The following is a 13,476-nucleotide window of genomic DNA, read 5'->3' on the forward strand; positions in this document are numbered from 1 at the left end:
GAGGAGAGGTATCGATGTTGGTCGGTGAGGCTTGGCACGAAGTCGGCGTTCCAAAACGTCCCAAAAGTCTTCTATAGGATTCAGGTCAGGACTCTGTGCAGGCCAGTCCATTACAGGGATGTTGCTATCATGTAACCACTCCGCCACAGGCTATGCATTATGAACAGGTGATCGATCGTATTGAAAGAAACAGTTGCCATACCCGAATTGCTCTTCAACAGTCAGAAGCAAGAAGGTGCTTAAAACATCAATGTAGGCCTGTGCTGTGATAGTGCCATGCAAAACAACAAGGGGAGGAAGCCCCTCCATGGAAAACACGACCACACCATAACACCGCCGCCTCAGAATTTTACTGTCGGCACTACACACGCTATCAGATAATGTTCACCAGTCATTCGCCATACCCACGCCCTACCATCAGATCGCCACATTGTGTACTGTGATTTGTCACCCCACACAACAGTTTTCCACTATTCAACAGTCCAATATTTACGCTCCTTACACCGAGTGAGGTGTCGTTTGTCATTTACCGGCGTGACGTGTGGCCTTTTGAGCAGCCACTCGACTGTGAAGTCAAAGTTTTGTCACCTCCCGCCTAACTGCCACAGTACTTGCAGTGGATGCTGATGCAGTTTGGAATTCTTGTGTGATTATATGAATAGATGTCTGCTTATTACACATTACAACGCTCTTCAACTGTTGGCGGTCTCTGTCAGTCAACAGACGAGGTCGGCCTGCACGCTTTTGTGCTGTACGTGTCCCTTCACGTTTTCACTTCACTAACGCATCAGAAACAATGGACCTAGGGATGTTTAGGAATATGGAAATCTCACTCACAGGCGTATGAGATGAGTGACGTGCAATCACCTGACCGCGTTCAAAGTCCGTAAGCTATGCTGAGTGCTTCATTCTGCTCTCTCACGATGTCTGATGACTACTGAGGTCATGACATGGAGTACTTGGCAATAGGTGACTGCACGATGCACCTAATATGAAGAATGTATGTTTTTGGTGGTGTCCGTATACTTTCCATCACACAGTGTACATATGTCGGCTGCGTCATCACAGTGTTGACTCCTAATGTGGATTTCTGCACTTTTTTTCATTTTGTAGTGGGTTCGTATTGATAACAGCAGTTTCATCATCTGTGCTAATATTCGCAGAAAAAAAACTTCTCATTTTGCATTTCAGTTAAGTTTTGGCAGATGTCAATGCACTGTAGTTTACGTTTGGAATCGAGGTGTGTGAGGCAAACTTTGCACACTCTCCTCTCTCCTTCAAAACAATCTGAGGAATGCCTTGAACATTTAAGCCAGAGATGTTGTTCCACTGCAGTTTGTGACACCAATGTTCATGCATTACAACTATTTGTCCACTTTTTAACACTGCCTGCTCACAATTGACTGGTCACATGGCCATCTGTTGTTTACAGTTGTAGTTCAACTGACATAATATCTGTGCCAGAAACAATATCAGTCTTTGAATGTTTCAGTGAATGGTGTATGCTTATCCCCAGGTATGGCTGCGTAGCTTTAAGCTGCCTTAACTCCTCTTGAAAGCAGGCAAGTTATTAAAAAGCAGCCAGAGGAATGCTGTGGGCAACTTCAAAATGAAACCATGGAAAATGACATTTGATGGTCCCCACTGCAACATTTCTGTGATGATTAAGGTACAGACCAACAGTGCAATTGTAGGATTTCGCAACAGTTTTTGTACATAAGACAGAGTAGGTGCAATTGTAGAAGTGTATGTGTTTGTTGCCCAAGTGGGTCTGAAGAGAGTTACCGAGGTAGTAATATAAATAACTATATCTTGACCTGCCATCCTTAAAGAGAAAGAGCTCAATTAAGCGTTCTGTGGACGCTCTAATATTCCAAGCTTTTTGTAAATATGGTCTAAAATTTTATATAGGATAGAAGCAGCCTATGTAACTGAGCTGACATCTAGTGAAGTGTTTGGATGGTAAATTAGAAGAAAGATAAGTACTTATGAAGATACACATTAGTATTGGAATCATGTCAGCCACGTATGTGAAGACATTTGCCCCTACTATGTGTGACCCCTTGATAATCAATTGGTAACTCAAATTTGTTGTAATTTCAGGGTTTCGGATAGCAGATGATAGTGTTGGAGGTACTCCAAAATAAAGCTGGCTGCTGTGAGATATCTGCATCATCGTCATCTACATTCCTATTTCAACTTCTCCTGAGCAATAAAAATTTTTTTTTCTCTGTTTACTGATGAAAACCCTCACATTTAGTGAAGCTGTGCCCCCCCCCCCCCCCCCCAAGCGGGAAAGCGCTGGCAGACAGGCACAATGAACAGGCCTTTAAATATGTCTGGTTGTGTCTGTGTATGTGCGGATGGATATGTGTGTGTGTGTGTGTGTGTGCGAGAGTGTACACCTGTCCTATTTTCCCCCTAAGGGAAGTCTTTCCGCTTTCCGCTCCCAGGATTGGAATGACTCCTTACCCTCTCCCTTAAAACCCACATCCTTTCGTCTTTCCCTGTCCTTCCTTCTTTCCTGAAGAAGCAACCATCGGTTGCGAAAGCTAGTAATTCTGTGTGTGTGTTTGTGTGTTTTGTTCATTGTGCCTGTCTACCGGCCCTTTCCCGCAAAGGATGATAAAACGTGACATGATGTACAAGTTACTAGTTTTTGCAGATTGTGGTGTATATAAAAACTATTGCTAGTCTTGATGTCAGTATAAAGTAAATTGCATACATGGTAAATATCTTGAGGGCTAGTTGAATCAATCACTGTGAGCTGTGAATAAGGACAGGAAAATTGTTCATTTATCATAAATGCAAAATTCGCAGTTTTAGCAACATATTGTGAAACTGGCAGTTTCTATGAAGTGTCACAAAGTCTGACATTTTCCTGTTCCATTTAAAAAAAAAAGTGATAGATGTGAAGGCAGCAGGTTAATAATGTTGGTAACTGCTATTTATTGAGTGGTGAAATTGAATGCTTTTTCTCCAGGCCTAGATATAGATGTATTCCTAAAACGATATTCATTTCCTAAATAAAGAAGTCTAGCTGTACGTTTGATGTCTATCAAAAATATGTTACTTGCAATACATTTCATTGCAGTAACAGTTTTCATTATCATTGTTACATTTTGTGCCTTTTTTGTATGACAAATCGTACAAGGATGACACATTTTCAGAGATCTTAAATGATTTGCTTCAATTGAACTGTATATTTTTGTAGCACAGAGGTGTAAGTACAGATACCATCAAATACTGCTTCTCATACTCATAGATGAGGACAGTATGTGCTCGTTTCACTTTTGTGAGCCGACTGCAGCACAGGATACGTAACGTCACACAAGCACTTTAGTTGTGACACAGACGAAAGTATTTGAATCGTGCTTCACGAGCAGTACGAATGATAAATGTACGGTTTTCAGTTGCGCTGCTGGATCAGCTTTTGTTCCTCGAGGCAACTAGTCGATATTGGCAGGTGGTGGCTATTTGTTACGACTGGTAGGCAACGACTGGCACTGTCCGCTCTGTGAAGTGCCTGTCAAAGAGCGCACACACACGCACACACACAGAAATGGAAACAAAAAAATTGCAACATTAGTTTTTCTCTTGGAAAGTGAGTACCTATATATCAGCATACAGAAGTGCACAACATGAGACTTAGACGTTCATCAGATGTGCACAGTAGGAAATACCGCGTTAAAGAGGTTTGTCAGTATGATGAGAAGACCTTAATTTGAAGAACAAATTTCTCAGAAATGTCTTTGGAGCTGAGAATGACATGGAAGTGAAAAAGTGGGAAAGAAGAGAATCAAAACACTTCAGAAGTGATATGAGGAAAGTGTAGCTCATCTGTAAAGGTGGTTTCATATGGAGCAGCAGTGACACTCATTCTTAAGTACTGCTCAAGTGATTTGGGGATTAAGGGTAGATTTCCAAGCAACTGAGAGATGTGCAGCTCAATTTGTTATTCGTAGGTTCCATCGACACGCGAGTATTATGGGGATGCATCGTGAGCTGAAATCGGAATCTCTGGAGGGAAAACAACTTTCTTTTCATGAAACACTGTTCAGAAAATTCAGGGAACTGTCATTCGTACCTGATCGCAGAACAATTCTGTTGCTGCCAACGGAAATTGTGCAGAATGACTGCAAAGATGACGTAATACAAAATAGGACAATTGTAGACACACTCCTTTCACTAGCGGAACAGAAAATGGAATGATTGTAGCAATACTGTGAACCCTCTGCCATATGGTGGCTTGTGGAGTGAGTGTTGATTTTACAGATGGACACTGAGAATAAACTGTACTGATAAGACCAGAAATGAGGTGGTCTGTGAATTAGCAAGTAAAGAAATACAGGGAAAACACTGACTGGAAAAAAAGAAAGGACTGATACGACACGAATCCAGAATCGATTACAGTCATCTTTTCCGGAGCTGAGTGGAAGGTGTAAAGCAGGAGCTTAGCCAGGTCCGTGATTATCTGATTATCCAGATGTGAATTCTTGATGTCCATTATTGGATGGAGACTTGTAGAATATCCCCTTCCCCCCAGCAAGTGTACACTACATAGCTACTTCAGTAGCAGAATACATGAAACTTCCTGGCAAATTAAAACTGTGTGCCCGACCGAGACTCGAACTCGGGACCTTTGCCTTTCGCGGGCAAGTGCTCTACCAACTGAGCTACCGAAGTACGACTCACGCCCGGTACTCACAGCTTTACTTCTGTCAGTATCCGTCTCCTTCCTTCCAAACTTTACAGAAGCTCTTCTGCGAACCTTGCAGAACTAGCACTCCTGAAAGAAAGGATACTGCGGAGACATGGCTTAGCCACAGCCCGGGGATGTTTCCAGAATGAGATTTTCACTCTGCAGCGGAGTGTGCGCTGTTTTAATTTGCCACAGTTTTAATTTGCCGGGAAGTTTCATATCGGCGCACACTCTGCTGCAGAGTGAAAATCTCATTCAGCAGAATACATGTTGTGTACACAATGATTTCTTTTTGCTTAGTAGAACCCCTCCTTAGGTATAGTATGAATTGAATTGCCTGCTATAATTTAAGATAGGTCAGTGACATCACTCTCAGAAGAGACATTTGGTCTTTGCTGATTCCAAAAAGAAAGCACGGTATGAGTGCAGAATTAGTATCACTTATGTAAGGAAATGATTCCGACATAGTATTAGGAGAAGGCAGATGGCTGCAACTGGAAATGAATAGCAGTGAAATCCTAAATTCAGACTGGAATGCAAGCAGCACAACTATCCTAGGTGCCAATGGTGGTGCCATATTTAATTGTTGTAAAGGACTGTGTGGTGTCTGGTGAGGATACAACAGATTCTGAATGAGTGCACTTAATGATCCAAGGTGGGTAAAATGTAGCGATTGGATGCCTTTAGAGACCACCTGTCTTATGTGTTGTAATGCTAGGCAGCATCACAGCAAGCTTGGAGAATATCACGAGTAAGTTTCCAGATCCTGCTATTGTACGAGGTGTACTCCTTCGCTTCCGCCATTTGCCGATAGGTGGCTAAAACAGTTAGTAGCGGTTGAAAGAAACATATCACAGACATCAGGCAGTTAGCTTGGACCTTATTCAAACATTAGTCGATTTGTGTCTGCATCATAAAGTTGTTCTCGATTGAAAATGTCAGTTTACAAATTCTCACCATTTGCAGGCGGTGTTGAGGTTTTGTTGCAATATGAAGAAAACAGCGGCCGAGTCTCATCGAATGCTCCCAAGTACTTACGGGTAAGGACCCTATTAGTCAAAGAACGTGTCGTGAGTGGTTTCAGCACTTCAAGAACGGTGATTTTAATGTTGTAGACCGGAATTGTGGTGGAAGAGAGAATGTTTTCGAAGATGCAGAATTGGAGATATTGCTGAGTCAAGAGTCGCATCAAATTCGAGAAGAATTGGCACGATTAGTGGGAGTGACACAGCGAGCCACTTCAAAATGTCTCGAGGCTATGGGCATAATTCAGAAAGAAGGAACTCGGGTCCCGTGTGAGCTGAAACAGGGAGACATTTAATAGCGTTTTTTTTTTTTTTTGTTTGTGAACAGTTGCTGCAGCAGCAAAAATAGAAGGAATCTTGTGCATCACATTGTGACTGGGGACGAAAAATTGGTTCATTACGATAACCCTAAATGCAAAAAAAAGTGGAGATATCCCGGCTGTGCTTCCATGTCGTCAGCCAGACCGAATATTCACGGCTCTGAGATCGTGTTCTGCGTTTGGTGGGAGCAGCTCTGCATTGTGTACGGTGAGAAGTGAAACAATCACAGGTGCTTGTTATCAAACGCAATTAATGCATTTGAGCTGAGCATTAAAAGACAGACGGCCACAATACAGTGAGAGGCACGATAAAGTGATTTTGCAGCACGACAACACTCGACCCCACCTTGCAAAACAGGTCAAAATGTACATTACTTGGAAATGTTAAACTGGGATGTCCTACGCCACCCACCATATTCTCCAGACATCGCCCCCTCTGACTGCCACCTGTTTAGATCAATGGCACATGGCCTGGCTGGCAAACTATTCCGATCTCACAAAGAAGTCAGAAATTGGATCAATTTGTGGATTTCTTCAAAAGATGAACAATTTTTTTGACGCGGGATTTGTACACTGCCCGAAAGATGGGAGAAAGTAGTGGCCAGCGATGGAAAATACTTTGAATGATACATGTGTAACCAGTTTGTTTCATTAAAGCCTCAGATGTCGGGGAAAAACGGCAGAAGCGAAGTTGTACACCTTGTAGTAAGGGTGGACTTCAACTTTTCAGCTGTAGAATGGGAGAGTCACATGTTTAGAACTGGTGTCAGAGGCAGGGATTCGTGTGAGATTGTTCTCGTTGTCTTGTATGAAAGTAACTTTGACCAGGCAGTTAGGGCAGTGCCATAGACCTAGTAATTTAAAGACCTTAACTTTTTAAGTCAATAATGTTTTGTAGGGCTTCAGTGAGTTTGAGAATGTGCTTGGTTGAATGGGGTGGGTGTGGCTGTTATAAGGAATCATAAGAAAGGCAAGAAAATATTATTTGACAAGAGTGTCAGAATCCAAATTGCAGAGCTGCTGAATAGCCAGCATCAAACACTCGGCCTTCAGGATGAAGATGTGGAGCACAAAAGGGTAAAATTCAAAAGACTGGTACTTCGTAGCCTCTCAAAATTCTCAATCCACAGTCTGGTTCAGGTTCATTGATCGTATCTTCATGATCTGGCCTCGGGGCCCAAAATACTATATTTTCATTCTTTCACAACCTCAACCCCTTCTCTCCCATCGATTTCACCTGTTCTCCTCAACCTAAAATGCCACCTTGCTGGTCACTCACCTCCTCCTTTCTGACAGCTCTGTCCACACCTCTGTCCTCATTAAACCTGCCAGCCACCGACACTACCTTCATTTTGGCAGTTGCTGTACTTTCCACACCCCTTCTGTACGACACGGCCACCTGGGGATGGCGTATCTGCCACGGCCTGCCTTATCCACCCACTCTGCATATCCTATTTTCAAATTTTATCACAGACTTATCCTAATACATCAGAAGTCAGACCATCCGTGAAAACAGCCTCGTCATATACCAACTCTGCTGCAAACACTGCACAGCCTTTTATACTGGTACGACTACCGACCAGCTGTCCACCAGAGTGAACAGCCGCATCCACATTGTTGCCGAGAACAGAGTAGACCGCCCTGTGGCACAGCATGCAGCTGAATATAACAACAGCGTGTATCCGCCCTGTGACAACTGAGAAATCCAGGAAAAACTCGAGATTTTTTTCATCTGGGACAAAACCGGAAAAACCTGGGAATTTGTTAGAATTCTGTAAATTTTTCAGTGTCTGATTTTTGAGTAAATTTTTTTCAGTTGTGACAGGTAAAAACTGCTATTCTAACAAAGACTATTACTAGAACGAAATTTTCACTCTACAGTGAAGTGTGCGCTGATATGAAACTTCCTGGCAGATTAAAACTGTGCGCCAGACCGAGACTCGAACTCAGGACATTTGCCTTTCGTGGGCAAGTGCTCTACTGACTGAGCTACCCAGGCATGCCTCACACCCCGTCCTCACAGCTTTTACTTCTGCCAGTACCTCGTCTCGTACCTTCCAAACTTTACAGAAGCTCTCCTGCGAACCTCTCCTACCTTCCAAACTTTACGCTCTCCTGCGAACCTTGCAGGAGAGCTTCTGTAAAGTGTGGAAGGTAGGAGACGAGATGCTGGCAGAAGTAAAGCTGTGAGGACGGGGTGTGAGTCGTGCTTGGGTAGCTCAGTTGGTAGAGCACTTGTCCCCAAAAGGCAAAGGTTCCGAGTTCGAGTCTCGGTCCGGCACACAGTTTTAATCTGCCAGGAAGTTTCAGAGACTGTTACTGTTTCCTGCTACTGCAGAATAATACTACAGGGACAAAACATAAATGAGAAAAAAGTTGCAAAAGGAATGCGTCGTTTACAAGAACAAAACTCACTGTACACACAACCGCCTGCCAACAGCAAATGCTTTCGAGTGAAGACTATCTAAGACTTGATAAAGACGAACTGCTACCGATGATCACAATTTCACAACTGTTTCCATTAGTTTCTTAATTTAATCAAATGGTTCCGTTAGGTCCATTCGAGCAGTTGCCAGCAGTTTGTGCGCATACGCAATCGAGTTGCATATCGGCAGTTCATCCCGCTGCATCTAGCTACTTGAAGTACGGTTGTTACTGTATCGACAGTAGCAACGAGCAGCCAGATGCTACCCGGAAAATTTTTTCTGGCATGTCCGAGCTACCAGATTTGCCCATGTGCTGAACAGTCTGGGTTGTATTGGGGAAGGGGGTCATTCTCCGTGTGACCTGTGTCTACGTTTAGTGATTTAGCCATTTCCTCTTCATTTACAGCTCTCACATAAAATGAAAACAAAACGGATTCCTGTGGCCTGAAGGAATCCAGTGAACTAAAACACATTAACACATTCACATAATCACGGAAGTCTAAAATATGCTATTAGTTTCAGTTTTGTGATTTCATTTTATTTCCACATTTTTGGCAGTCGAGTGTGAACAACGAAGTAATTTTTGTCGATTTGCTAAAGCAATTTGCCTCTTATTCATCTTTCCTGTTAAGGCAATCAATTTATTGAAACGAAATGTTTCATTCCACACTATTGGCTAGTTTCAACTGTGTGTTGAATTTCAAGTGCACATTTTCATCTTCTGGCATGTGTAATGAAGAACCGGACATGACGTAATACAGGGCTGTACTGGTACACCAAAAAAGTTTGCATTCCGAAAACCACCCTCAAAATCTTAATAACATTTTGGTGACTACTTCATTGTGAAAATGGACATATGAATGTGCGGTTCAAGCCAAATTGTGCATTTCAGTATGGTTTATGAAATTCGGATGCTCTTGGAGTATCCTCTGATGTTCTGTTTCTTTTAAGACGTAATGTAACATCGCTAATGCTTTATACCTAGGAACATATGGGCTTCCTACATTATCGTAGTTGTGCACACGCAGTAATGCTTGTTTTCTGGCACTCTCTAGCAACTGCTCAAAGGAACCTATTTCTAACAAGTTGCAGGAAAATATTGCGAATAGTGGTTCGAAAAGCATTACTTTCAAAATAAATTTCCTCTACGTGAGATGAATTATGTTGTGTGAGAAATTGTGATGAATTTCTTAAATCACAGAGCATTTGACTCTCATTTAAAACTTAACTCTTTCAGGACCAGCCACGTACAAGAACTTAGAAAGCTCAGAAGTCCAGACATTTATGTTATTATTTCAAATTTTATTGGCTCATTTGTGTGATGCATCTTAAAGTGTAAAATATTCAAAAAATGCCATTATGATGTGGGAAAGCTTAGTTTTTCGTGCAGCTGCGCTGTGTGTGAGCTGAGTTGGTGACTCTTCACTCACAGCCTTAGGTGGTGGTGTCTTCTGCCACACAGCTCGAGGGGCATCACTGTGGGGGCGTCGGACGCGGGGATGCGAGGGACGTTGAGCACGTCCCATGTGTCTCCCAATCGGTCCAATGTTACGGCTGCTCTGGGTACTGCCTGCACTGAGGTTGATCCCTCACCTGTGGTCGTGTGGGAGATCATTCCAAAGTCAGGCAGGCAGCGAAAGACATTCCAAGGGACTGATCGTAGTGCCTCCCCGTTTCGTTCAACGAACAGATTTCAGGCGTTATCTGTGGCTGACAGTCTCTGAGCCAGATGCAGTCTTCCCCCTTGTTCCGTAGGAAACTTCTCGGCCCGCAGGTTCAGAGGATGGGTTTGCTGGTAGTTGGGAGCCCGAATGTTAGGTGGGTAATGGGGCCCCTTAGGAACATGGCTCCCAAGTAGGGGAAGGAAACCAGTGTGCACTCCGTGTGCATACCGGGGGAGTAGTTCCAGATTTGGAAAGGATGCTTCTGGATGCCATGAACAGTACAGGATGCAGGCGGCGGCTCACGTCGGTACCAATGACGTGTGTCGCTGGGGACCAGAGGAGATTCTCTCTGGTTTCGGGCGGCTAGCGGAAATGGTAACGACTGTCCGTCTTGCTTGTGAGATTAAGGTGGAACTCACCATCTGCAGCATCGTCGATGAAACTGACTGTGATCCTTTGGTTCATGGCCGGGTAGAGTGTCTGAATCAGAGGCTCAGGTGGTTCTGTGACTGTGTACGCTGCAGATTCCTTGACTTGCACCATTAGGTGGTTGGTTTCCAGGTTCCGGTTAATAGGTCAGGAGTCCTCTACACACAGGAGGTGGCTACACGGGTAGCGGGGACTGTGTGGAAGGCACTGGGCGGTTTTTTAGGTTAGAGGGTCTCGGGAAACCACAGAAAGAGCATCTGTCTAAAAGGCGGCTGGTATAACATAGTAAGGTAGTTGTAGAAATGATCTGTATTGTAGCTGTAAATTGTCGTAGCTGTGTTTGGAAAGAACCAGAGCTCCAAGCCCTAATAGAAAGCACTGAAGCTCAAAGAGCTATAGGTGTGGAAAGTTTGTTAAAAAAAGGAAACGAGTTCAGCCGAAATTTTTTCAAACCTCCTATCAGTATTCAGAAAGGATAGATTAAATACAGTTGGTGGAGGAGTATTTATTGCTTTCAGAAGTAGTTTACCTTGTAGCGAAATTGAAATAAATAGTTCTTGCAAATTAGTATGGGTAGAGGTTATACTTGACAATCGAACTAAACTATTAATTGTATCATTTTACTGAAGACAATCTGAGTAGCCCTCTTAGATTGCTTGCAGATGATGCTGTCACCAGATGACCAAAATGAGCTACAAAATGATGTAGATGTATGGTGTGAATAGTGGCAATTGGCCCTGAATAAAGGAAAGTGTGAAGTTATTCACACGAGTACTAAAAGAAGTCCGCTAAAGTTCGATTCCGCGATAGGTCACACAAATCTGAAGGCAGCAAATTCAACTAAATACTTAGGGATTACAATTACAAGTAACCAAATTTGTAACGACCTCACAGATAATGTGGGGGTAGAGCAAACCAAAGTCTCCGATTCATTGGCAGAACACTTAGAAGGTGCAACAGGTCTACTAAAGAGAGTGATTACACCCCGCTTGTCCGCCCTATTCTGGAGTACTGCTGTGCGGTGTGGGATCCACATCAGGTGGGACTGACAGATGATATCACAAAAGTACAAAGAAGGGCAGCTCGTTTTGTATTATCGCAAAATAGGGGAGATAGTGCCACAGATGTGATATGTTAAAACAAAGGCGATTTTCGTTGTGACGTGATCTTCTTGCGAAATTTCAGTCAACAGTTTTCCCCTCTGACTCCAAAAACATTCTGTTGGCATGCGCCTATGTAGGAAGAAATGAACATCTTGATAAAATAAGAGAAATCGTGGCTCGCACGCAAAAATGTACGTGCTCGTTTTTCTCGTGTGCCGTTCGAGAGTGGAACGGTAGAGAGTCAGCTTGGAGGTGGTTCATTGATTCCTCTGCCAGGCACTTTATTGTGTATTATAGCAGAGTAGTCACGTAGATGTAGATGTACATAAATTTAAATGATTAACTTTTCCTATTTGTGTGTTTACACTACTTAACATTCATTGTTGCTGATTACATCACGCGTCCTACGCTGTGAATATCTCCCGTCATCCGCTGGCGAAATCGCGTGATACGGCTTACAGAAGCGCATTTCAGTCTCAATTTCATTGCTCGGAAACTAACGAGCATAGATGTTGCTGCACATCAAAGGACTTTCCAAACCTTTGTGTGTGTGTGTGTGTGTGTGTGTGTGTGTGTGTGTGTGTGTGTGTGTGCGCGCGCGCGCATTCGTCCATCCTGTGTTTCGTTTTCGAAAGTTCTGGAAAGCTATAGCCAGTGTATGAAACCTTAGTTTCTGAGGGAAACTATGCTGCCACTTAACACTGAAAAAGTGTGTTTTCACTAAGGAAAATGCGTTTTTTTTCTTTTTCTCCCTTTTTCTTCTCTGGAAAATCCGGGAGAAATCAGGGAATTTTTTTCCTTGTCCGTGTATCCATCCTGAACATGCTCAATTTTGGTGACTACTTCACTACCTGAGCTATATGGATCATACCCTCCACCACCAGCTTTCCTGAGCTGCACAGATAGGAGTTGTCCTTACAACATATTCCCTGCTCCCGAAATCATCCTGACCTCAACCTACAGTAATTACTGTCCCCACATGCTCCACCCATCCTGTCACCCCCCTCCTACTTTCAGCATGTGCCCCTTCCCACTGTAGGTGTGCCAGCCCGTACACCTGCTACCACTCCCTCCCACATTCCTAGCTAGCCACTCACCCCAAATACCTCTCACTGGCTTCCTTTTCTTTCACTCAGCCCCCCCCCCCCCCCATCTCACTCACCCTTTCCACCCTCGTCCCACCCCCTCCTGCCACCCGTCTGGCACAATCCTCACCACAATGTAGTCCACCTGCCGAAAAATAAAAACTACTTACATGTTTTGGGTAAACCTTTTTTATAGTCTCCTTTAAGACTTTCACACTTCGTCCAACACTATACTGATTTGCTGATCCTTTCCGAATAATAGGAATTGTCCAAGTCTGCAAAATAGCTATTAGTTGCTGCAATCACCTCCTCATTTGAATAAAATCTTTATCCCACCAACCATCTATTCAAATTGGGGAACAAATAGTAGTCAGAGGGAGCCAAGTCTGGAGAATAGGGGAGATGTGAAATGAGTTGGAATCATATTTCCATTAATTTTGCGACCACAACTGCTGAGGCGTGTTTAAGTTAAAAAAAGCGAAACGTGTCTGGGAGAATAAAATACAGTGCAGTGCTGGTGCATTGTCGTAATGAAAAATGGCTTTTTTGCTGTCCAGTCGCCATCGCTTTTCCTGCAGCTTGGTTTTCAAATGGTCCAGTAACGATGAATAATATGCACCTGTAATAGTTTTATCATTTTCCAGATAGTTGATGAGGATTATCCCTTGCAAATCCCAAAAGGCAGTGGCCACAATCTTTCCGGCCGAAAGAATGGTCTTTTC

The 13,476-nt window shown here is 43.4% G+C and overlaps 1 protein-coding gene and 1 non-coding gene across 2 annotated transcripts in view; both read left to right on the forward strand.

Moving 5' to 3' along the window:
- LOC126295266 (uncharacterized) overlaps window positions 1-13,476 on the forward strand; it is a 710,311-nt gene that overhangs the window by 515,206 nt on the left and 181,629 nt on the right. The gene's annotated exons all lie outside the window — the stretch shown is intronic.
- Trnal-caa (transfer RNA leucine (anticodon CAA)) lies at window positions 8,255-8,329 on the forward strand. Its single transcript has one exon. It is a non-coding gene; the product is annotated as a tRNA-Leu (tRNA).

This window comes from Schistocerca gregaria, chromosome 11, assembly GCF_023897955.1.
Source record: "Schistocerca gregaria isolate iqSchGreg1 chromosome 11, iqSchGreg1.2, whole genome shotgun sequence".
In the NCBI taxonomy this organism is placed as follows: domain Eukaryota; kingdom Metazoa; phylum Arthropoda; class Insecta; order Orthoptera; family Acrididae; genus Schistocerca; species Schistocerca gregaria.